Source organism: Mesoplodon bidens (genome assembly GCF_964165515.1).
Source record: "Mesoplodon bidens genome assembly, chromosome: 20".
NCBI lineage: Eukaryota > Metazoa > Chordata > Mammalia > Artiodactyla > Ziphiidae > Mesoplodon > Mesoplodon bidens.
Genome location: NC_138181.1, coordinates 454,931 through 478,550, shown reverse-complemented (window position 1 = coordinate 478,550; position 23,620 = coordinate 454,931).

The following is a 23,620-nucleotide window of genomic DNA, read 5'->3' as shown; positions in this document are numbered from 1 at the left end:
AATGCTTACAGTCCTTACTAGAGCCTGCCTTGGTTGAGGCAGTTCGCTGCACGTGGAACACCCTGCATATAAAAGATTCATTCGGGGAAGGGCCCTTTGTGTACAGTGATGGACAAATGCAGCTTGTGTTCCACCTGCAACTAAAGCAGGGTTCTTCGGGTAAAAGTGCCGTGTTTTCATACAGGAAATCTTTAGAGACCACAGTAGAGCCTGCCATGGAAGAGGCAGTTCGCTCCACGCGGGAAATCATTCTTATAGAACAAGATCATTAGGGGAAGTGCCCATTGTGTACACTGTGGAAGAAAAGCTGCTTGTGTTCCACCTGCAACTAAAGCAGAGTTCTTCCGTTAAAACTGCGTATTTTGGGAGAGGAAATGCTTACAGTCCTCGCTCCAGCCTGCCTTGTTTGAGGCAGTTCGCTCTACGTGGCAAACACTGCATAGAGTAGTTCATTCGTGGAAGAGCCCAAGAGTACACAGTGGGAGAAAAGCTGCTTCTGTTCCACCTGCAACTAAAGCAGAGTTCTTCCCTTAAAACTGCATGTTTTGGGAGAAGATATGCTTACAGTCCTCGATACAGCCTGCAATGTTTGAGGCAGTTCGCTCCACGTGGGAATCCCTGCATAAAGTAATTCATTCGTGGAAGAGCCCAAAGACTACACAGTGGGAGTAATGCTCTTTGTGTTCCACCTGCAACTAAAGCAGAATTCTTTGGGTAAAACTGCCGTGTTTTGCGAGAGGAAATGCTTAGCGGCCTCACTAGAGCGTGCTATGGTTTAGGCATTTAACTCCACGTGGGACACCTTGAGTATAGAATTTCTTTCAGGCAAAGAAAGACCATTTGGGTACACTGTTTGATAAAAGCTGCTTGTGTTCCACCTGCAACTAAAGCAGAGTTCTTCGGGTAAAAGTGCCGTGTTTTCAGAGAGGATATCCTTAGAAACCACCTTAGAGCGTGCCATGGGCGAGGCAGTTCGCTCCACGCGGGAAACCATTCTTATAGAACATGTTCATTATGGGAAGTGCCCATTGTGTACACTGTGGGAGAAAAGTTGCTGGTGTTCCACCTGCAACTAAAGCAGAGTTCTTCCGTTAAAACGGCGTGTTTAGGGAGAGGAAATGCTTACAGTCGTCGCTACAGCCTGCCTTGTTTGAGGAAGTTCGCTCCACCTAGGAAACCCTGCATATAGGAGATCATTCGTTGAAGTGCCCAAAGAGTACACAGTAGGAGAAAAGCAGCTTGTGTTCCTCCTAAAACCAAAACAGAGTCCTTCCGTTAAAATGGCGTGTTCTGTTAGAGGATATGCTTACAGTCCTCGCTAGAGCCTGCCATGGTTGAGGCAGTTCGCTCCACGTGGGAATCCCTGTATAAAGAAATTCATTCTTGGAAGAGCCCAAAGAGGACACAGTGGGAGTAATGCTGCTTGTTTTCCACCTGCAACTTAAGCAGAATTCTTCGGATAAAACTGCGTATTTTGGGAGAGGAAATGCTTACAGTCCTCGCTACAGCCTGCCTCGGTTGAGGCAGTTAGCTAAATGTGGGAAACCCTGCATATATAAGTTCATTCGTGAAAGAGCCCAAAGAGTACACAGTGGGAGAAAAGCTGCTTGTGTTCCACCTGCAACTAAAGCAGAGTTCTTCCTTTAAAACGGCGGGTTTTGGGAGAGGATATGCTTACAGTCCTCGCTACGGCCTGCCATGGTTGAGACTGCTCGCTCCACGTGGTAATCCCTTCATAAAGAAATTCATTCCTGGAAGAGCCCAAAGAGTACACAGTGGGAGAAAAGCTGCTTCTGTTCCACCTGCAACTAAAGCAGAGTTCTTCCGTTAAAACGGCGTGTTTTGGGAGAGGATATGCTTACAGACCTCGCTACAGCCTGCCATGGTTGAGGCAGTTCGCTCCACGTGGGAATCCCTGCATAAAGAAATTCATTCTTGGAAGAGCCCAAAGAGGACACAGTGGGAGTAATGCTGCTTGTGTTCCACCTGCAACTTAAGCAGAATTCTTCGGATAAAACTGCGTATTTTGGGAGAGGAAATGCTTACAGTCCTCGCTACAGCCTGCCTCGGTTGAGGCAGTTAGCTAAATGTGAGAAACCCTGCATATATAAGTTCATTCGTGAAAGAGCCCAAAGAGTACACAGTGGGAGAAAAGCTGCTTGTGTTCCACCTGCAACTAAAGCAGAGTTCTTCCGTTAAAACGGCGTGTTTTGGGAGAGGATATGCTTACAGTCCTCGCTACGGCCTGCCATGGTTGAGGCAGTTCGCTCCACGTGGTAATCCCTTCATAAAGAAATTCATTCCTGGAAGAGCCCAAAGAGTACACAGTGGGAGAAAAGCTGCTTCTGTTCCACCTGCAACTAAAGCAGAGTTCTTCCGTTAAAACGGCGTGTTTTGGGAGAGGATATGCTTACAGACCTCGCTACAGCCTGCCATGGTTGAGGCAGTTCGCTCCACGTGGGAATCCCTGCATAAAGAAATTCATTCGTAGAAGAGCCCAAAGAGGACACAGTGGGAGTAATGCTGCTTGTGTTCCACCTGCAACTAAAGCAGAATTCTTCGGATCAAACTGCGTGTTTTGGGAGTGGAAATGCTTACAGTCCTTACTAGAGCCTGCCTTGGTTGAGGCAGTTCGCTGCACGTGGAACACACTGCATATAAAAGATTCATTTGGGAAGGGCCCTTTGTGTACAGTGATGGACAAATGCAGCTTGTGTTCCACCTGCAACTAAAGCAGGGTTCTTCGGGTAAAAGTGCCGTGTTTTCATAGAGGAAATCTTTAGCGAACACAGTAGAGCCTGCCATGGTTGAGGCACTTCGCTCCACGCGGGAAATCATTCTTATAGAACAAGATCATTAGGGAAAGTGCCCATTGTGTACACTGTGGAAGAAAAGCTGCTTGTGTTCCACCTGCAACTAAAGCAGAGTTCTTCCCTTAAAACTGCATGTTTCGGAGAGGATATGCTTACAGTCCTCGCTACAGCCTGCCATGGTTGAGGCAGTTCGCTCCACGTGGGAATCCCTGCATAAAGTAATTCATTCGTGGAAGAGCCAAAGAGTACACATTGGGAGTAATGCTATTTGGCATCCACCTGCAAATAAAGCAGAGTTCTTTGGGTAAAACTGGCTTGTTTTGGGAGAGGAAATGCTTAGAGGCCTCACTAGAGCGTGCCATGGTTTAGGCATTTCACTCCAAGTGGGACACCTTGAGTATAGAATTTCTTTCAGGCAAAGACCCATTGGGTACACTGTTTGATAAAAGCTGCTTGTGTTCCACCTGCAACTAAAGCAGAGTTCTTCGGGTAAAAGTGCCGTATTTACAGAGAGGAAATCCTTAGAAACCAACGTAGAGCGTGCCATGGGCGAGACAGTTCGCTCCACGCGGGTAACCATTCTTATAGAACATGTTCATTATGGGAAGTGCCCATGGTGTACACTGTGGGAGAAAAGTTGCTGGTGTTCCACCTGCAACTAAAGCAGAGTTCTTCCGTTAAAACTGCGTGTTTATGGATAGGAAATGCTTACAGTCGTCGCTACAGCCTGCCTTGTTTGAGGAAGTTCGTTCAACCTAGGAAACCCTGCATGTAGGAGATCATTCGTGGAAGAACCCAAAGAGTACACAGTGGGAGAAAAGCTGCTTGTGTTCCACCTGCAACTAAAGCAGAATTCTTCGGATAATACAGCGTGTTTTGGGAGTGGAAATGCTTACAGTCCTTACTAGAGCCTGCCTTGGTTGAGGCAGTTCGGTGCACGAGGGACACCCTGCATATAAAAGATTCATTCGGGGAAGGGCCCTTTGTGTACAGTGATGGACAAATGCAGCTTGTGTTCCACCTGCAACTAAAGCAGTGTTCTTCGGGTAAAACTGCCGTGTTTTCATACAGGAAAATTTTAGAGACCACAGTAGAGAATGCCATGGTTGAGGCAGTTCGCTCCACGCGGGAAATAATTCTTATAGGACAATATCATTATGGGAAGTGCCCATTGTGTACACTGTGGAAGAAAAGCTGCTGTGTTCCACCTGCAACTAAAGCAGAGTTCTTCCGTTAAAACTGCGTATTTTGGGAGAGAAAATGCTTACAGTCCTCGCTACAGCCTGCCTCGGTTGAGGCAGTTAGCTAAATGTGAGAAACCATGCATATATAAGTTCATTCGTGAAAGAGCCCAAAGAGTACACAGTGGGAGAAAAGCTGCTTGTGTTCCACCTGCAACTAAAGCAGAGTTCTTCCTTTAAAACGGCGTGTTTTGGTGGAGGATATGCATACAGTCCTCGCTACAGCCTGCCTTGTTTGAGGCAGTTCGCTCTACGTGGCAAACCCTGCATAGAGTAGTTCATTCGTGGAAGAGCCCAAGGGTACACAGAGGGAGAAAAGCTGCTTCTGTCCCACCTGCAACTAAAGCAGAGTTCTTCCGTTAAAACGGCGTGTTTTGGGAGAGGATATGCTTACAGTCCTCGCTACGGCCTGGCATGGTTGAGGCAGTTCGCTCCACGTGGTAATCCCTTCATAAAGATATTCATTCCTGGAAGAGCCCAAAGAGAACACAGTGGGAGTAATGCTGTTTGTGTTCCACCTGCAACTAAAGCAGAGTTCTTCGGGTAAAAGTGCCGTGTTTTCAGAGAGGATATCCTTAGAAACCACCTTAGAGCGTGCCATGGGCGAGGCAGTTCGCTCCACGCGGGAAACCATTCTTATAGAACATGTTCATTATGGGAAGTGCCCATTGTGTACACTGTGGGAGAAAAGTTGCTGGTGTTCCACCTGCAACTAAAGCAGAGTTCTTCCGTTAAAACGGCGTGTTTAGGGAGAGGAAATGCTTACAGTCGTCGCTACAGCCTGCCTTGTTTGAGGAAGTTCGCTCCACCTAGGAAACCCTGCATAGAGGAGATCATTCGTTGAAGAGCCCAAAGAGTACACAGTAGGAGAAAAGCTGCTTGTGTTCCTCCTGAAACCAAAACAGAGTCCTTCCGTTAAAATGGCGTGTTTTGTTAGAGGATATGCTTACAGTCCTCACTAGAGCCTGCCATGGTTGAGGCAGTTCGCTCCACGTGGGAATCCCTGCATAAAGAAATTCATTCTTGGAAGAGCCCAAAGAGGACACAGTGGGAGTAATGCTGCTTGTGTTCCACCTGCAACTTAAGCAGAATTCTTCGGATAAAACTGCGTATTTTGGGAGAGGAAATGCTTACAGTCCTCGCTACAGCCTGCCTCGGTTGAGGCAGTTAGCTAAATGTGAGAAACCCTGCATATATAAGTTCATTCGTGAAAGAGCCCAAAGAGTACACAGTGGGAGAAAAGCTGCTTGTGTTCCACCTGCAACTAAAGCAGAGTTCTTCCGTTAAAACGGCGTGTTTTGGGAGAGGATATGCTTACAGTCCTCGCTACGGCCTGCCATGGTTGAGGCAGTTCGCTCCACGTGGTAATCCCTTCATAAAGAAATTCATTCCTGGAAGAGCCCAAAGAGTACACAGTGGGAGAAAAGCTGCTTCTGTTCCACCTGCAACTAAAGCAGAGTTCTTCCGTTAAAACGGCGTGTTTTGGGAGAGGATATGCTTACAGACCTCGCTACAGCCTGCCATGGTTGAGGCAGTTCGCTCCACGTGGGAATCCCTGCATAAAGAAATTCATTCGTAGAAGAGCCCAAAGAGGACACAGTGGGAGTAATGCTGCTTGTGTTCCACCTGCAACTAAAGCAGAATTCTTCGGATCAAACTGCGTGTTTTGGGAGTGGAAATGCTTACAGTCCTTACTAGAGCCTGCCTTGGTTGAGGCAGTTCGCTGCACGTGGAACACACTGCATATAAAAGATTCATTTGGGAAGGGCCCTTTGTGTACAGTGATGGACAAATGCAGCTTGTGTTCCACCTGCAACTAAAGCAGGGTTCTTCGGGTAAAAGTGCCGTGTTTTCATAGAGGAAATCTTTAGCGAACACAGTAGAGCCTGCCATGGTTGAGGCACTTCGCTCCACGCGGGAAATCATTCTTATAGAACAAGATCATTAGGGAAAGTGCCCATTGTGTACACTGTGGAAGAAAAGCTGCTTGTGTTCCACCTGCAACTAAAGCAGAGTTCTTCCCTTAAAACTGCATGTTTCGGAGAGGATATGCTTACAGTCCTCGCTACAGCCTGCCATGGTTGAGGCAGTTCGCTCCACGTGGGAATCCCTGCATAAAGTAATTCATTCGTGGAAGAGCCAAAGAGTACACATTGGGAGTAATGCTATTTGGCATCCACCTGCAAATAAAGCAGAGTTCCTTGGGTAAAACTGGCTTGTTTTGGGAGAGGAAATGCTTAGAGGCCTCACTAGAGCGTGCCATGGTTTAGGCATTTCACTCCAAGTGGGACACCTTGAGTATAGAATTTCTTTCAGGCAAAGACCCATTGGGTACACTGTTTGATAAAAGCTGCTTGTGTTCCACCTGCAACTAAAGCAGAGTTCTTTGGGTAAAAGTGCCGTATTTACAGAGAGGAAATCCTTAGAAACCAACGTAGAGCGTGCCATGGGCGAGACAGTTCGCTCCACGCGGGTAACCATTCTTATAGAACATGTTCATTATGGGAAGTGCCCATGGTGTACACTGTGGGAGAAAAGTTGCTGGTGTTCCACCTGCAACTAAAGCAGAGTTCTTCCGTTAAAACTGCGTGTTTATGGATAGGAAATGCTTACAGTCGTCGCTACAGCCTGCCTTGTTTGAGGAAGTTCGTTCTACCTAGGAAACCCTGCATATAGGAGATCATTCGTGGAAGAACCCAAAGAGTACACAGTGGGAGAAAAGCTGCTTGTGTTCCACCTGCAACTAAAGCAGAATTCTTCGGATAATACAGCGTGTTTTGGGAGTGGAAATGCTTACAGTCCTTACTAGAGCCTGCCTTGGTTGAGGCAGTTCGGTGCACGAGGGACACCCTGCATATAAAAGATTCATTCGGGGAAGGGCCCTTTGTGTACAGTGATGGACAAATGCAGCTTGTGTTCCACCTGCAACTAAAGCAGGGTTCTTCGGGTAAAACTGCCGTGTTTTCATAGAGGAAAATTTTAGAGACCACAGTAGAGAATGCCATGGTTGAGGCAGTTCGCTCCACGCGGGAAATAATTCTTATAGGACAATATCATTACGGGAAGTGCCCATTGTGTACACTGTGGAAGAAAAGCTGCTGTGTTCCACCTGCAACTAAAGCAGAGTTCTTCCGTTAAAACTGCGTATTTTGGGAGAGAAAATGCTTACAGTCCTCGCTACAGCCTGCCTCGGTTGAGGCAGTTAGCTAAATGTGAGAAACCATGCATATATAAGTTCATTCGTGAAAGAGCCCAAAGAGTACACAGTGGGAGAAAAGCTGCTTGTGTTCCACCTGCAACTAAAGCAGAGTTCTTCCTTTAAAACGGCGTGTTTTGGTGGAGGATATGCATACAGTCCTCGCTACAGCCTGCCTTGTTTGAGGCAGTTCGCTCTACGTGGCAAACCCTGCATAGAGTAGTTCATTCGGGGAAGAGCCCAAGGGTACACAGAGGGAGAAAAGCTGCTTCTGTCCCACCTGCAACTAAAGCAGAGTTCTTCCGTTAAAACGGCGTGTTTTGGGAGAGGATATGCTTACAGTCCTCGCTACAGCCTGCCATGGTTGAGGCAGTTCGCTCCACGTGGTAATCCCTTCATAAAGATATTCATTCCTGGAAGAGCCCAAAGAGAGCACAGTGGGAGTAATGCTGTTTGTGTTCCACCTGCAACTAAAGCAGTGTTCTTCGGGTAAAAGTGCCGTGTTTTCAGAGAGGATATCCTTAAAAACCATCTTAGAGCGTGCCATGGGCGAGGCAGTTCGCTCCACGCGGGAATCCATTCTTATAGAACATGTTCATTATGGGAAGTGCCCATTGTGTACACTGTGGGAGAAAAGTTGCTGGTGTTCCACCTGCAACTAAAGCAGAGTTCTTCCGTTAAAACTGCGTGTTTAGGGAGAGGAAATCCTTACAGTCGACGCTACAGCCTGCCTTGTTTGAGGAAGTTCGCTCCACCTAGGAAACCCTGCATATAGGAGATCATTTGTTGAAGAGCCCAAAGAGTACACAGTGGGAGAAAAGCTGCTTGTGTTCCTCCTGAAACTAAAGCAGAGTCCTTCCGTTAAAATGGCGTGTTTTGGGAGAGGATATGCTTACAGTCCTCGCTAGAGCCTGCCATGGTTGAGGCAGTTCGCTCCACGTGGGAATCCCTGCATAAAGAAATTCATTTGTGGAAGAGCCCAAAGAGGACACAGTGGGAGTAATGCTGCTTGTGTTCCACCTGCAACTTAAGCAGAATTCTTCGGATAAAACTCCGTATTTTGGGAGGGAAATGCTTACAGTCCTCGCTTCAGCCTGCCTCGGTTGAGGCAGTTAGCTAAATGTGAGAAAACCTGCATATATAAGTGCATTCGTGAAAGAGCCCAAAGACTACACAGTGGGAGAAAAGCTGCTTGTGTTCCACCTGCAACTAAAGCAGAGTTCTTCCTTTAAAAGGCATGTTTTGGGAGAGGATATGCTTAGAGTCCTCGCTACAGCCTGCCATGGTTCAGGCAGTTCGCTCCACGTGGTAATCCCTTCATAAAAAAATTCATTCGTAGAAGAGCTCAAAGAGGACACAGTGGGAGTAATGCTGCTTGTGTTCCACCTGCAACTAAAGCAGAATTCTTCGGATCAAACTGCGTGTTTAGGGAGAGGAAATGCTTACAGTCGTCGCTACAGCCTGCCTTGTTTGAGGCAGTTCGTTCCACCTAGGAAACCCTGCATATAGGAGATCATTCGTTGAAGAGCCCAAAGAGAACACAGTAGGAGAAAAGCTGCTTGTGTTCCTCCTGAAACCAAAACAGAGTCCTTCCGTTAAAATGGCGTGTTTTGTTAGAGGATATGCTTACAGTCCTCGCTACAGCCTGCCATGGTTGAGGCAGTTCGCTCCACGTGGGAATCCCTGCATAAAGAAATTCATTCTTGGAAGAGCTCAAAGAGGACACAGTGGGAGTAATGCTGCTTGTGTTCCACCTGCAACTTAAGCAGAATTCTTCGGATAAAACTGCGTATTTTGGGAGAGGAAATGCTTACAGTCCTTACTAGAGCCTGCCTTGGTTGAGGCAGTTCGCTGCACGTGGAACACACTGCATATAAAAGATTCATTTGGGAAGGGCCCTTTGTGTACAGTGATGGACAAATGCAGCTTGTGTTCCACCTGCAACTAAAGCAGGGTTCTTCGGGTAAAAGTGCCGTGTTTTCATAGAGGAAATCTTTAGCGAACACAGTAGAGCCTGCCATGGTTGAGGCACTTCGCTCCACGCGGGAAATCATTCTTATAGAACAAGATAATTAGGGAAAGTGCCCATTGTGTACACTTTGGAAGAAAAGCTGCTTGAGTTCCACCTGCAACTAAAGCAGAGTTCTTCCCTTAAAACTGCATGTTTCAGAGAGGATATGCTTACAGTCCTCGCTACAGCCTGCCATGGTTGAGGCAGTTCGCTCCACGTGGGAATCCCTGCATAAAGTAATTCATTCGTGGAAGAACCAAAGAGTACACATTGGGAGTAATGCTATTTGGCATCCACCTGCAAATAAAGCAGAGTTCTTTGGGTAAAACTGCCGTGTTTTGGGAGAGGAAATGCTTAGAGGCCTCACTAGAGCGTGCCATGGTTTAGGCATTTCACTCCAAGTTGGACACATTGAGTATAGAATTTCTTTCAGGCTAAGACCCATTGGGTACACTGTTTGATAAAAGCTGCTTGTGTTCCACCTGCAACTAAAGCAGAGTTCTTCGGGTAAAAGTGCCGTATTTACAGAGAGGAAATCCTTAGAAACCAACGTAGAGCGTGCCATGGGCGAGACAGTTCGCTCCACGCGGGTAACCATTCTTATAGAACATGTTCATTATGGGAAGTGCCCATGGTGTACACTGTGGGAGAAAAGTTGCTGGTGTTCCACCTGCAACTAAAGCAGAGTTCTTCCGTTAAAACTGCGTGTTTATGGATAGGAAATGCTTACAGTCGTCGCTACAGCCTGCCTTGTTTGAGGCAGTTCGTTCTACCTAGGAAACCCTGCATATAGGAGATCATTCGTTGAAGAACCCAAAGAGTACACAGTGGGAGAAAAGCTGCTGGTGTTCCTCCTGAAACTAAAGCAGAGTCCTTCCGTTAAAATGGCGTGTTTTGGGAGAGGATATGATTACAGTCCTCGCTAGAGCCTGCCATGGTTGAGGCAGTTCACTCCACGTGGGAATCCCTGCATAAAGAAATTCATTCGTGGAAGAGCCCAAAGAGGACACAGTGGGAGTAATGCTGCTTGTGTTCCACCTGCAACTAAAGCAGAATTCTTCGGATAAAATAGCGTGTTTTGGGAGTGGAAATGCTTACAGTCCTCGCTACAGCCTGCCTCGGTTGAGGCAGGTAGCTAAATGTGAGAAACCCTGCATATATAAGTTCATTCGTGAAAGAGCCCAAAGAGTACACAGTGGGAGAAAAGCTGCTTGTGTTCCACCTGCCACTAAAGCAGAATTCTTAGGATAAAACAGCGTGTATTGGGAGTGGAAATGCTTACAGTCCTTACTAGAGCCTGCCTTGGGTGAGGCAGTTCGGTGCACGGGGGACACCCTGCATATAAAAGATTCATTCGGGGAAGGGCCCTTTGTGTACAGTGATGGACAAATGCAGCTTGTGTTCCACTTGCAACTAAAGCAGGGTTCTTCGGGTAAAACTGCCGTGTTTTCATAGAGGAAAACTTTAGAGACCACAGTAGAGAATGCCATGGTTGAGGCAGTTCGCTCCACGCGGGAAATCATTCTTATAGGACAAGATCATTAGGGGAAGTGCCCATTGTGTACACTGTGGAAGAAAAGCTGCTGTGTTCCACCTGCAACTAAAGCAGAGTTCTTCCGTTAAAACTGCGTATTTTGGGAGAGAAAATGCTCTCAGTCCTCGCTACAGCCTGCCTCGGTTGAGGCAGTTAGCTAAATGTGAGAAACCATGCATATATAAGTCCATTCGTGAAAGAGCCCAAAGAGTACACAGTGGGAGAAAAGCTGCTTGTGTTCCACCTGCAACTAAAGCAGAGTTCTTCCTTTAAAACGGCGTGTTTTGGTGGAGGATATGCTTACAGTCCTCGCTACAACCTGCCTTGTTTGAGGCAGTTCGCTCTACGTGGCAAACCCTGCATAGAGTAGTTCATTCGTGGAAGAGCCCAAGGGTACACAGTGGGAGAAAAGCTGCTTCTGTCCCACCTGCAACTAAAGCAGAGTTCTTCCGTTAAAACGGCGTGTTTTGGGAGAGGATATGCTTACAGTCCTCGCTACAGCCTGCCATGGTTGAGGCAGTTCGCTCCACGTGGTAATCCCTTCATAAAGATATTCATTCCTGGAAGAGCCCAAAGAGAACACAGTGGGAGTAATGCTGTTTGTGTTCCACCTGCAACTAAAGCAGAGTTCTTCGGGTAAAAGTGCCGTGTTTTCAGAGAGGATATCCTTAAAAACCATCTTAGAGCGTGCCATGGGCGAGGCAGTTCGCTCCACGCGGGAAACCATTCTTATAGAACATGTTCATTATGGGAAGTGCCCATTGTGTACACTGTGGGAGAAAAGTTGCTGGTGTTCCACCTGCAACTAAAGCAGAGTTCTTCCATTAAAACTGCCTGTTTAGGGAGAGGAAATCCTTACAGTCGACGCTACAGCCTGCCTTGTTTGAGGAAGTTCGCTCCACCTAGGAAACCCTGCATATAGGAGATCATTTGTTGAAGAGCCCAAAGAGTACACAGTGGGAGAAAAGCTGCTTGTGTTCCTCCTGAAACTAAAGCAGAGTCCTTCCGTTAAAATGGCGTGTTTTGGGAGAGGATATGCTTACAGTCCTCGCTAGAGCCTGCCATGGTTGAGGCAGTTCGCTCCACGTGGGAATCCCTGCATAAAGAAATTCATTTGTGGAAGAGCCCAAAGAGGACACAGTGGGAGTAATGCTGCTTGTGTTCCACCTGCAACTTAAGCAGAATTCTTCGGATAAAACTGCGTATTTTGGGAGGGAAATGCTTACAGTCCTCGCTACAGCCTGCCTCGGTTGAGGCAGTTAGCTAAATGTGAGAAAACCTGCATATATAAGTTCATTCGTGAAAGAGCCCAAAGACTACAGAGTGGGAGAAAAGCTGCTTGTGTTCCACCTGCAACTAAAGCAGAGTTCTTCCTTTAAAAGGCGTGTTTTGGGAGAGGATATGCTTAGAGTCCTCGCTACAGCCTGCCATGGTTCAGGCAGTTCGCTCCACGTGGTAATCCCTTCATAAATTAATTCATTCGTAGAAGAGCTCAAAGAGGACACAGTGGGAGTCATGCTGCTTGTGTTCCACCTGCAACTAAAGCAGAGTTCTTCCGTTAAAACGGCGTGTTTTGGGAGAGGATATGCTTACAGTCCTCGCTACGGCCTGGCATGGTTGAGGCAGTTCGCTCCACGTGGTAATCCCTTCATAAAGAAATTCATTCCTGGAAGAGCCCAAAGAGTACACAGTGGGAGAAAAGCTGCTTCTGTTCCACCTGCAACTAAAGCAGAGTTCTTCCGTTAAAACGGCGTGTTTTGGGAGAGGATATGCTTACAGACCTCGCTACAGCCTGCCATGGTTGAGGCAGTTCGCTCCACGTGGGAATCCCTGCATAAAGAAATTCATTCGTAGAAGAGCCCAAAGAGGACACAGTGGGAGTAATGCTGCTTGTGTTCCACCTGCAACTAAAGCAGAATTCTTCGGATCAAACTGCGTGTTTTGGGAGTGGAAATGCTTACAGTCCTTACTAGAGCCTGCCTTGGTTGAGGCAGTTCGCTGCACGTGGAACACACTGCATATAAAAGATTCATTTGGGAAGGGCCCTTTGTGTACAGTGATGGACAAATGCAGCTTGTGTTCCACCTGCAACTAAAGCAGGGTTCTTCGGGTAAAAGTGCCGTGTTTTCATAGAGGAAATCTTTAGCGAACACAGTAGAGCCTGCCATGGTTGAGGCACTTCGCTCCACGCGGGAAATCATTCTTATAGAACAAGATCATTAGGGAAAGTGCCCATTGTGTACACTGTGGAAGAAAAGCTGCTTGTGTTCCACCTGCAACTAAAGCAGAGTTCTTCCCTTAAAACTGCATGTTTCGGAGAGGATATGCTTACAGTCCTCGCTACAGCCTGCCATGGTTGAGGCAGTTCGCTCCACGTGGGAATCCCTGCATAAAGTAATTCATTCGTGGAAGAGCCAAAGAGTACACATTGGGAGTAATGCTATTTGGCATCCACCTGCAAATAAAGCAGAGTTCCTTGGGTAAAACTGGCTTGTTTTGGGAGAGGAAATGCTTAGAGGCCTCACTAGAGCGTGCCATGGTTTAGGCATTTCACTCCAAGTGGGACACCTTGAGTATAGAATTTCTTTCAGGCAAAGACCCATTGGGTACACTGTTTGATAAAAGCTGCTTGTGTTCCACCTGCAACTAAAGCAGAGTTCTTTGGGTAAAAGTGCCGTATTTACAGAGAGGAAATCCTTAGAAACCAACGTAGAGCGTGCCATGGGCGAGACAGTTCGCTCCACGCGGGTAACCATTCTTATAGAACATGTTCATTATGGGAAGTGCCCATGGTGTACACTGTGGGAGAAAAGTTGCTGGTGTTCCACCTGCAACTAAAGCAGAGTTCTTCCGTTAAAACTGCGTGTTTATGGATAGGAAATGCTTACAGTCGTCGCTACAGCCTGCCTTGTTTGAGGAAGTTCGTTCTACCTAGGAAACCCTGCATATAGGAGATCATTCGTGGAAGAACCCAAAGAGTACACAGTGGGAGAAAAGCTGCTTGTGTTCCACCTGCAACTAAAGCAGAATTCTTCGGATAATACAGCGTGTTTTGGGAGTGGAAATGCTTACAGTCCTTACTAGAGCCTGCCTTGGTTGAGGCAGTTCGGTGCACGAGGGACACCCTGCATATAAAAGATTCATTCGGGGAAGGGCCCTTTGTGTACAGTGATGGACAAATGCAGCTTGTGTTCCACCTGCAACTAAAGCAGGGTTCTTCGGGTAAAACTGCCGTGTTTTCATAGAGGAAAATTTTAGAGACCACAGTAGAGAATGCCATGGTTGAGGCAGTTCGCTCCACGCGGGAAATAATTCTTATAGGACAATATCATTACGGGAAGTGCCCATTGTGTACACTGTGGAAGAAAAGCTGCTGTGTTCCACCTGCAACTAAAGCAGAGTTCTTCCGTTAAAACTGCGTATTTTGGGAGAGAAAATGCTTACAGTCCTCGCTACAGCCTGCCTCGGTTGAGGCAGTTAGCTAAATGTGAGAAACCATGCATATATAAGTTCATTCGTGAAAGAGCCCAAAGAGTACACAGTGGGAGAAAAGCTGCTTGTGTTCCACCTGCAACTAAAGCAGAGTTCTTCCTTTAAAACGGCGTGTTTTGGTGGAGGATATGCATACAGTCCTCGCTACAGCCTGCCTTGTTTGAGGCAGTTCGCTCTACGTGGCAAACCCTGCATAGAGTAGTTCATTCGGGGAAGAGCCCAAGGGTACACAGAGGGAGAAAAGCTGCTTCTGTCCCACCTGCAACTAAAGCAGAGTTCTTCCGTTAAAACGGCGTGTTTTGGGAGAGGATATGCTTACAGTCCTCGCTACAGCCTGCCATGGTTGAGGCAGTTCGCTCCACGTGGTAATCCCTTCATAAAGATATTCATTCCTGGAAGAGCCCAAAGAGAGCACAGTGGGAGTAATGCTGTTTGTGTTCCACCTGCAACTAAAGCAGTGTTCTTCGGGTAAAAGTGCCGTGTTTTCAGAGAGGATATCCTTAAAAACCATCTTAGAGCGTGCCATGGGCGAGGCAGTTCGCTCCACGCGGGAATCCATTCTTATAGAACATGTTCATTATGGGAAGTGCCCATTGTGTACACTGTGGGAGAAAAGTTGCTGGTGTTCCACCTGCAACTAAAGCAGAGTTCTTCCGTTAAAACTGCGTGTTTAGGGAGAGGAAATCCTTACAGTCGACGCTACAGCCTGCCTTGTTTGAGGAAGTTCGCTCCACCTAGGAAACCCTGCATATAGGAGATCATTTGTTGAAGAGCCCAAAGAGTACACAGTGGGAGAAAAGCTGCTTGTGTTCCTCCTGAAACTAAAGCAGAGTCCTTCCGTTAAAATGGCGTGTTTTGGGAGAGGATATGCTTACAGTCCTCGCTAGAGCCTGCCATGGTTGAGGCAGTTCGCTCCACGTGGGAATCCCTGCATAAAGAAATTCATTTGTGGAAGAGCCCAAAGAGGACACAGTGGGAGTAATGCTGCTTGTGTTCCACCTGCAACTTAAGCAGAATTCTTCGGATAAAACTCCGTATTTTGGGAGGGAAATGCTTACAGTCCTCGCTTCAGCCTGCCTCGGTTGAGGCAGTTAGCTAAATGTGAGAAAACCTGCATATATAAGTGCATTCGTGAAAGAGCCCAAAGACTACACAGTGGGAGAAAAGCTGCTTGTGTTCCACCTGCAACTAAAGCAGAGTTCTTCCTTTAAAAGGCATGTTTTGGGAGAGGATATGCTTAGAGTCCTCGCTACAGCCTGCCATGGTTCAGGCAGTTCGCTCCACGTGGTAATCCCTTCATAAAAAAATTCATTCGTAGAAGAGCTCAAAGAGGACACAGTGGGAGTAATGCTGCTTGTGTTCCACCTGCAACTAAAGCAGAATTCTTCGGATCAAACTGCGTGTTTAGGGAGAGGAAATGCTTACAGTCGTCGCTACAGCCTGCCTTGTTTGAGGCAGTTCGTTCCACCTAGGAAACCCTGCATATAGGAGATCATTCGTTGAAGAGCCCAAAGAGAACACAGTAGGAGAAAAGCTGCTTGTGTTCCTCCTGAAACCAAAACAGAGTCCTTCCGTTAAAATGGCGTGTTTTGTTAGAGGATATGCTTACAGTCCTCGCTACAGCCTGCCATGGTTGAGGCAGTTCGCTCCACGTGGTAATCCCTTCATAAAGATATTCATTCCTGGAAGAGCCCAAAGAGAACACAGTGGGAGTAATGCTGTTTGTGTTCCACCTGCAACTAAAGCAGAGTTCTTCGGGTAAAAGTGCCGTGTTTTCAGAGAGGATATCCTTAAAAACCATCTTAGAGCGTGCCATGGGCGAGGCAGTTCGCTCCACGCGGGAAACCATTCTTATAGAACATGTTCATTATGGGAAGTGCCCATTGTGTACACTGTGGGAGAAAAGTTGCTGGTGTTCCACCTGCAACTAAAGCAGAGTTCTTCCGTTAAAACGGCGTGTTTAGGGAGAGGAAATGCTTACAGTCGTCGCTACAGCCTGCCTTGTTTGAGGAAGTTCGCTCCACCTAGGAAACCCTGCATAGAGGAGATCATTCGTTGAAGAGCCCAAAGAGTACACAGTAGGAGAAAAGCTGCTTGTGTTCCTCCTGAAACCAAAACAGAGTCCTTCCGTTAAAATGGCGTGTTTTGTTAGAGGATATGCTTACATTCCTCACTAGAGCCTGCCATGGTTGAGGCAGTTCGCTCCACGTGGGAATCCCTGCATAAAGAAATTCATTCTTGGAAGAGCCCAAAGAGGACACAGTGGGAGTAATGCTGCTTGTGTTCCACCTGCAACTTAAGCAGAATTCTTCGGATAAAACTGCGTATTTTGGGAGAGGAAATGCTTACAGTCCTCGCTACAGCCTGCCTCGGTTGAGGCAGTTAGCTAAATGTGAGAAACCCTGCATATATAAGTTCATTCGTGAAAGAGCCCAAAGAGTACACAGTGGGAGAAAAGCTGCTTGTGTTCCACCTGCAACTAAAGCAGAGTTCTTCCGTTAAAACGGCGTGTTTTGGGAGAGGATATGCTTACAGTCCTCGCTACGGCCTGCCATGGTTGAGGCAGTTCGCTCCACGTGGTAATCCCTTCATAAAGAAATTCATTCCTGGAAGAGCCCAAAGAGTACACAGTGGGAGAAAAGCTGCTTCTGTTCCACCTGCAACTAAAGCAGAGTTCTTCCGTTAAAACAGCGTGTTTTGGGAGAGGATATGCTTACAGACATCGCTACAGCCTGCCATGGTTGAGGCAGTTCGCTCCACGTGGGAATCCCTGCATAAAGAAATTCATTCGTAGAAGAGCCCAAAGAGGACACAGTGGGAGTAATGCTGCTTGTGTTCCACCTGCAACTAAAGCAGAATTCTTCGGATCAAACTGCGTGTTTTGGGAGTGGAAATGCTTACAGTCCTTACTAGAGCCTGCCTTGGTTGAGGCAGTTCGCTGCACGTGGAACACACTGCATATAAAAGATTCATTTGGGAAGGGCCCTTTGTGTACAGTGATGGACAAATGCAGCTTGTGTTCCACCTGCAACTAAAGCAGGGTTCTTCGGGTAAAAGTGCCGTGTTTTCATAGAGGAAATCTTTAGCGAACACAGTAGAGCCTGCCATGGTTGAGGCACTTCGCTCCACGCGGGAAATCATTCTTATAGAACAAGATCATTAGGGAAAGTGCCCATTGTGTACACTGTGGAAGAAAAGCTGCTTGTGTTCCACCTGCAACTAAAGCAGAGTTCTTCCCTTAAAACTGCATGTTTCGGAGAGGATATGCTTACAGTCCTCGCTACAGCCTGCCATGGTTGAGGCAGTTCGCTCCACGTGGGAATCCCTGCATAAAGTAATTCATTCGTGGAAGAGCCAAAGAGTACACATTGGGAGTAATGCTATTTGGCATCCACCTGCAAATAAAGCAGAGTTCTTTGGGTAAAACTGGCTTGTTTTGGGAGAGGAAATGCTTAGAGGCCTCACTAGAGCGTGCCATGGTTTAGGCATTTCACTCCAAGTGGGACACCTTGAGTATAGAATTTCTTTCAGGCAAAGACCCATTGGGTACACTGTTTGATAAAAGCTGCTTGTGTTCCACCTGCAACTAAAGCAGAGTTCTTCGGGTAAAAGTGCCGTATTTACAGAGAGGAAATCCTTAGAAACCAACGTAGAGCGTGCCATGGGCGAGACAGTTCGCTCCACGCGGGTAACCATTCTTATAGAACATGTTCATTATGGGAAGTGCCCATGGTGTACACTGTGGGAGAAAAGTTGCTGGTGTTCCACCTGCAACTAAAGCAGAGTTCTTCCGTTAAAACTGCGTGTTTATGGATAGGAAATGCTTACAGTCGTCGCTACAGCCTGCCTTGTTTGAGGAAGTTCGTTCAACCTAGGAAACCCTGCATGTAGGAGATCATTCGTGGAAGAACCCAAAGAGTACACAGTGGGAGAAAAGCTGCTTGTGTTCCACCTGCAACTAAAGCAGAATTCTTCGGATAATACAGCGTGTTTTGGGAGTGGAAATGCTTACAGTCCTTACTAGAGCCTGCCTTGGTTGAGGCAGTTCGGTGCACGAGGGACACCCTGCATATAAAAGATTCATTCGGGGAAGGGCCCTTTGTGTACAGTGATGGACAAATGCAGCTTGTGTTCCACCTGCAACTAAAGCAGTGTTCTTCGGGTAAAACTGCCGTGTTTTCATACAGGAAAATTTTAGAGACCACAGTAGAGAATGCCATGGTTGAGGCAGTTCGCTCCACGCGGGAAATAATTCTTATAGGACAATATCATTATGGGAAGTGCCCATTGTGTACACTGTGGAAGAAAAGCTGCTGTGTTCCACCTGCAACTAAAGCAGAGTTCTTCCGTTAAAACTGCGTATTTTGGGAGAGAAAATGCTTACAGTCCTCGCTACAGCCTGCCTCGGTTGAGGCAGTTAGCTAAATGTGAGAAACCATGCATATATAAGTTCATTCGTGAAAGAGCCCAAAGAGTACACAGTGGGAGAAAAGCTGCTTGTGTTCCACCTGCAACTAAAGCAGAGTTCTTCCTTTAAAACGGCGTGTTTTGGTGGAGGATATGCATACAGTCCTCGCTACAGCCTGCCTTGTTTGAGGCAGTTCGCTCTACGTGGCAAACCCTGCATAGAGTAGTTCATTCGTGGAAGAGCCCAAGGGTACACAGAGGGAGAAAAGCTGCTTCTGTCCCACCTGCAACTAAAGCAGAGTTCTTCCGTTAAAACGGCGTGTTTTGGGAGAGGATATGCTTACAGTCCTCGCTACGGCCTGGCATGGTTGAGGCAGTTCGCTCCACGTGGTAATCCCTTCATAAAGATATTCATTCCTGGAAGAGCCCAAAGAGAACACAGTGGGAGTAATGCTGTTTGTGTTCCACCTGCAACTAAAGCAGAGTTCTTCGGGTAAAAGTGCCGTGTTTTCAGAGAGGATATCCTTAGAAACCACCTTAGAGCGTGCCATGGGCGAGGCAGTTCGCTCCACGCGGGAAACCATTCTTATAGAACATGTTCATTATGGGAAGTGCCCATTGTGTACACTGTGGGAGAAAAGTTGCTGGTGTTCCACCTGCAACTAAAGCAGAGTTCTTCCGTTAAAACGGCGTGTTTAGGGAGAGGAAATGCTTACAGTCGTCGCTACAGCCTGCCTTGTTTGAGGAAGTTCGCTCCACCTAGGAAACCCTGCATAGAGGAGATCATTCGTTGAAGAGCCCAAAGAGTACACAGTAGGAGAAAAGCTGCTTGTGTTCCTCCTGAAACCAAAACAGAGTCCTTCCGTTAAAATGGCGTGTTTTGTTAGAGGATATGCTTACAGTCCTCACTAGAGCCTGCCATGGTTGAGGCAGTTCGCTCCACGTGGGAATCCCTGCATAAAGAAATTCATTCTTGGAAGAGCCCAAAGAGGACACAGTGGGAGTAATGCTGCTTGTGTTCCACCTGCAACTTAAGCAGAATTCTTCGGATAAAACTGCGTATTTTGGGAGAGGAAATGCTTACAGTCCTCGCTACAGCCTGCCTCGGTTGAGGCAGTTAGCTAAATGTGAGAAACCCTGCATATATAAGTTCATTCGTGAAAGAGCCCAAAGAGTACACAGTGGGAGAAAAGCTGCTTGTGTTCCACCTGCAACTAAAGCAGAGTTCTTCCGTTAAAACGGCGTGTTTTGGGAGAGGATATGCTTACAGTCCTCGCTACGGCCTGCCATGGTTGAGGCAGTTCGCTCCACGTGGTAATCCCTTCATAAAGAAATTCATTCCTGGAAGAGCCCAAAGAGTACACAGTGGGAGAAAAGCTGCTTCTGTTCCACCTGCAACTAAAGCAGAGTTCTTCCGTTAAAACGGCGTGTTTTGGGAGAGGATATGCTTACAGACCTCGCTACAGCCTGCCATGGTTGAGGCAGTTCGCTCCACGTGGGAATCCCTGCATAAAGAAATTCATTCGTAGAAGAGCCCAAAGAGGACACAGTGGGAGTAATGCTGCTTGTGTTCCACCTGCAACTAAAGCAGAATTCTTCGGATCAAACTGCGTGTTTTGGGAGTGGAAATGCTTACAGTCCTTACTAGAGCCTGCCTTGGTTGAGGCAGTTCGCTGCACGTGGAACACACTGCATATAAAAGATTCATTTGGGAAGGGCCCTTTGTGTACAGTGATGGACAAATGCAGCTTGTGTTCCACCTGCAACTAAAGCAGGGTTCTTCGGGTAAAAGTGCCGTGTTTTCATAGAGGAAATCTTTAGCGAACACAGTAGAGCCTGCCATGGTTGAGGCACTTCGCTCCACGCGGGAAATCATTCTTATAGAACAAGATCATTAGGGAAAGTGCCCATTGTGTACACTGTGGAAGAAAAGCTGCTTGTGTTCCACCTGCAACTAAAGCAGAGTTCTTCCCTTAAAACTGCATGTTTCGGAGAGGATATGCTTACAGTCCTCGCTACAGCCTGCCATGGTTGAGGCAGTTCGCTCCACGTGGGAATCCCTGCATAAAGTAATTCATTCGTGGAAGAGCCAAAGAGTACACATTGGGAGTAATGCTATTTGGCATCCACCTGCAAATAAAGCAGAGTTCCTTGGGTAAAACTGGCTTGTTTTGGGAGAGGAAATGCTTAGAGGCCTCACTAGAGCGTGCCATGGTTTAGGCATTTCACTCCAAGTGGGACACCTTGAGTATAGAATTTCTTTCAGGCAAAGACCCATTGGGTACACTGTTTGATAAAAGCTGCTTGTGTTCCACCTGCAACTAAAGCAGAGTTCTTTGGGTAAAAGTGCCGTATTTACAGAGAGGAAATCCTTAGAAACCAACGTAGAGCGTGCCATGGGCGAGACAGTTCGCTCCACGCGGGTAACCATTCTTATAGAACATGTTCATTATGGGAAGTGCCCATGGTGTACACTGTGGGAGAAAAGTTGCTGGTGTTCCACCTGCAACTAAAGCAGAGTTCTTCCGTTAAAACTGCGTGTTTATGGATAGGAAATGCTTACAGTCGTCGCTACAGCCTGCCTTGTTTGAGGAAGTTCGTTCTACCTAGGAAACCCTGCATATAGGAGATCATTCGTGGAAGAACCCAAAGAGTACACAGTGGGAGAAAAGCTGCTTGTGTTCCACCTGCAACTAAAGCAGAATTCTTCGGATAATACAGCGTGTTTTGGGAGTGGAAATGCTTACAGTCCTTACTAGAGCCTGCCTTGGTTGAGGCAGTTCGGTGCACGAGGGACACCCTGCATATAAAAGATTCATTCGGGGAAGGGCCCTTTGTGTACAGTGATGGACAAATGCAGCTTGTGTTCCACCTGCAACTAAAGCAGGGTTCTTCGGGTAAAACTGCCGTGTTTTCATAGAGGAAAATTTTAGAGACCACAGTAGAGAATGCCATGGTTGAGGCAGTTCGCTCCACGCGGGAAATAATTCTTATAGGACAATATCATTACGGGAAGTGCCCATTGTGTACACTGTGGAAGAAAAGCTGCTGTGTTCCACCTGCAACTAAAGCAGAGTTCTTCCGTTAAAACTGCGTATTTTGGGAGAGAAAATGCTTACAGTCCTCGCTACAGCCTGCCTCGGTTGAGGCAGTTAGCTAAATGTGAGAAACCATGCATATATAAGTTCATTCGTGAAAGAGCCCAAAGAGTACACAGTGGGAGAAAAGCTGCTTGTGTTCCACCTGCAACTAAAGCAGAGTTCTTCCTTTAAAACGGCGTGTTTTGGTGGAGGATATGCATACAGTCCTCGCTACAGCCTGCCTTGTTTGAGGCAGTTCGCTCTACGTGGCAAACCCTGCATAGAGTAGTTCATTCGGGGAAGAGCCCAAGGGTACACAGAGGGAGAAAAGCTGCTTCTGTCCCACCTGCAACTAAAGCAGAGTTCTTCCGTTAAAACGGCGTGTTTTGGGAGAGGATATGCTTACAGTCCTCGCTACAGCCTGCCATGGTTGAGGCAGTTCGCTCCACGTGGTAATCCCTTCATAAAGATATTCATTCCTGGAAGAGCCCAAAGAGAGCACAGTGGGAGTAATGCTGTTTGTGTTCCACCTGCAACTAAAGCAGTGTTCTTCGGGTAAAAGTGCCGTGTTTTCAGAGAGGATATCCTTAAAAACCATCTTAGAGCGTGCCATGGGCGAGGCAGTTCGCTCCACGCGGGAATCCATTCTTATAGAACATGTTCATTATGGGAAGTGCCCATTGTGTACACTGTGGGAGAAAAGTTGCTGGTGTTCCACCTGCAACTAAAGCAGAGTTCTTCCGTTAAAACTGCGTGTTTAGGGAGAGGAAATCCTTACAGTCGACGCTACAGCCTGCCTTGTTTGAGGAAGTTCGCTCCACCTAGGAAACCCTGCATATAGGAGATCATTTGTTGAAGAGCCCAAAGAGTACACAGTGGGAGAAAAGCTGCTTGTGTTCCTCCTGAAACTAAAGCAGAGTCCTTCCGTTAAAATGGCGTGTTTTGGGAGAGGATATGCTTACAGTCCTCGCTAGAGCCTGCCATGGTTGAGGCAGTTCGCTCCACGTGGGAATCCCTGCATAAAGAAATTCATTTGTGGAAGAGCCCAAAGAGGACACAGTGGGAGTAATGCTGCTTGTGTTCCACCTGCAACTTAAGCAGAATTCTTCGGATAAAACTCCGTATTTTGGGAGGGAAATGCTTACAGTCCTCGCTTCAGCCTGCCTCGGTTGAGGCAGTTAGCTAAATGTGAGAAAACCTGCATATATAAGTGCATTCGTGAAAGAGCCCAAAGACTACACAGTGGGAGAAAAGCTGCTTGTGTTCCACCTGCAACTAAAGCAGAGTTCTTCCTTTAAAAGGCATGTTTTGGGAGAGGATATGCTTAGAGTCCTCGCTACAGCCTGCCATGGTTCAGGCAGTTCGCTCCACGTGGTAATCCCTTCATAAAAAAATTCATTCGTAGAAGAGCTCAAAGAGGACACAGTGGGAGTAATGCTGCTTGTGTTCCACCTGCAACTAAAGCAGAATTCTTCGGATCAAACTGCGTGTTTAGGGAGAGGAAATGCTTACAGTCGTCGCTACAGCCTGCCTTGTTTGAGGCAGTTCGTTCCACCTAGGAAACCCTGCATATAGGAGATCATTCGTTGAAGAGCCCAAAGAGAACACAGTAGGAGAAAAGCTGCTTGTGTTCCTCCTGAAACCAAAACAGAGTCCTTCCGTTAAAATGGCGTGTTTTGTTAGAGGATATGCTTACAGTCCTCGCTACAGCCTGCCATGGTTGAGGCAGTTCGCTCCACGTGGGAATCCCTGCATAAAGAAATTCATTCTTGGAAGAGCTCAAAGAGGACACAGTGGGAGTAATGCTGCTTGTGTTCCACCTGCAACTTAAGCAGAATTCTTCGGA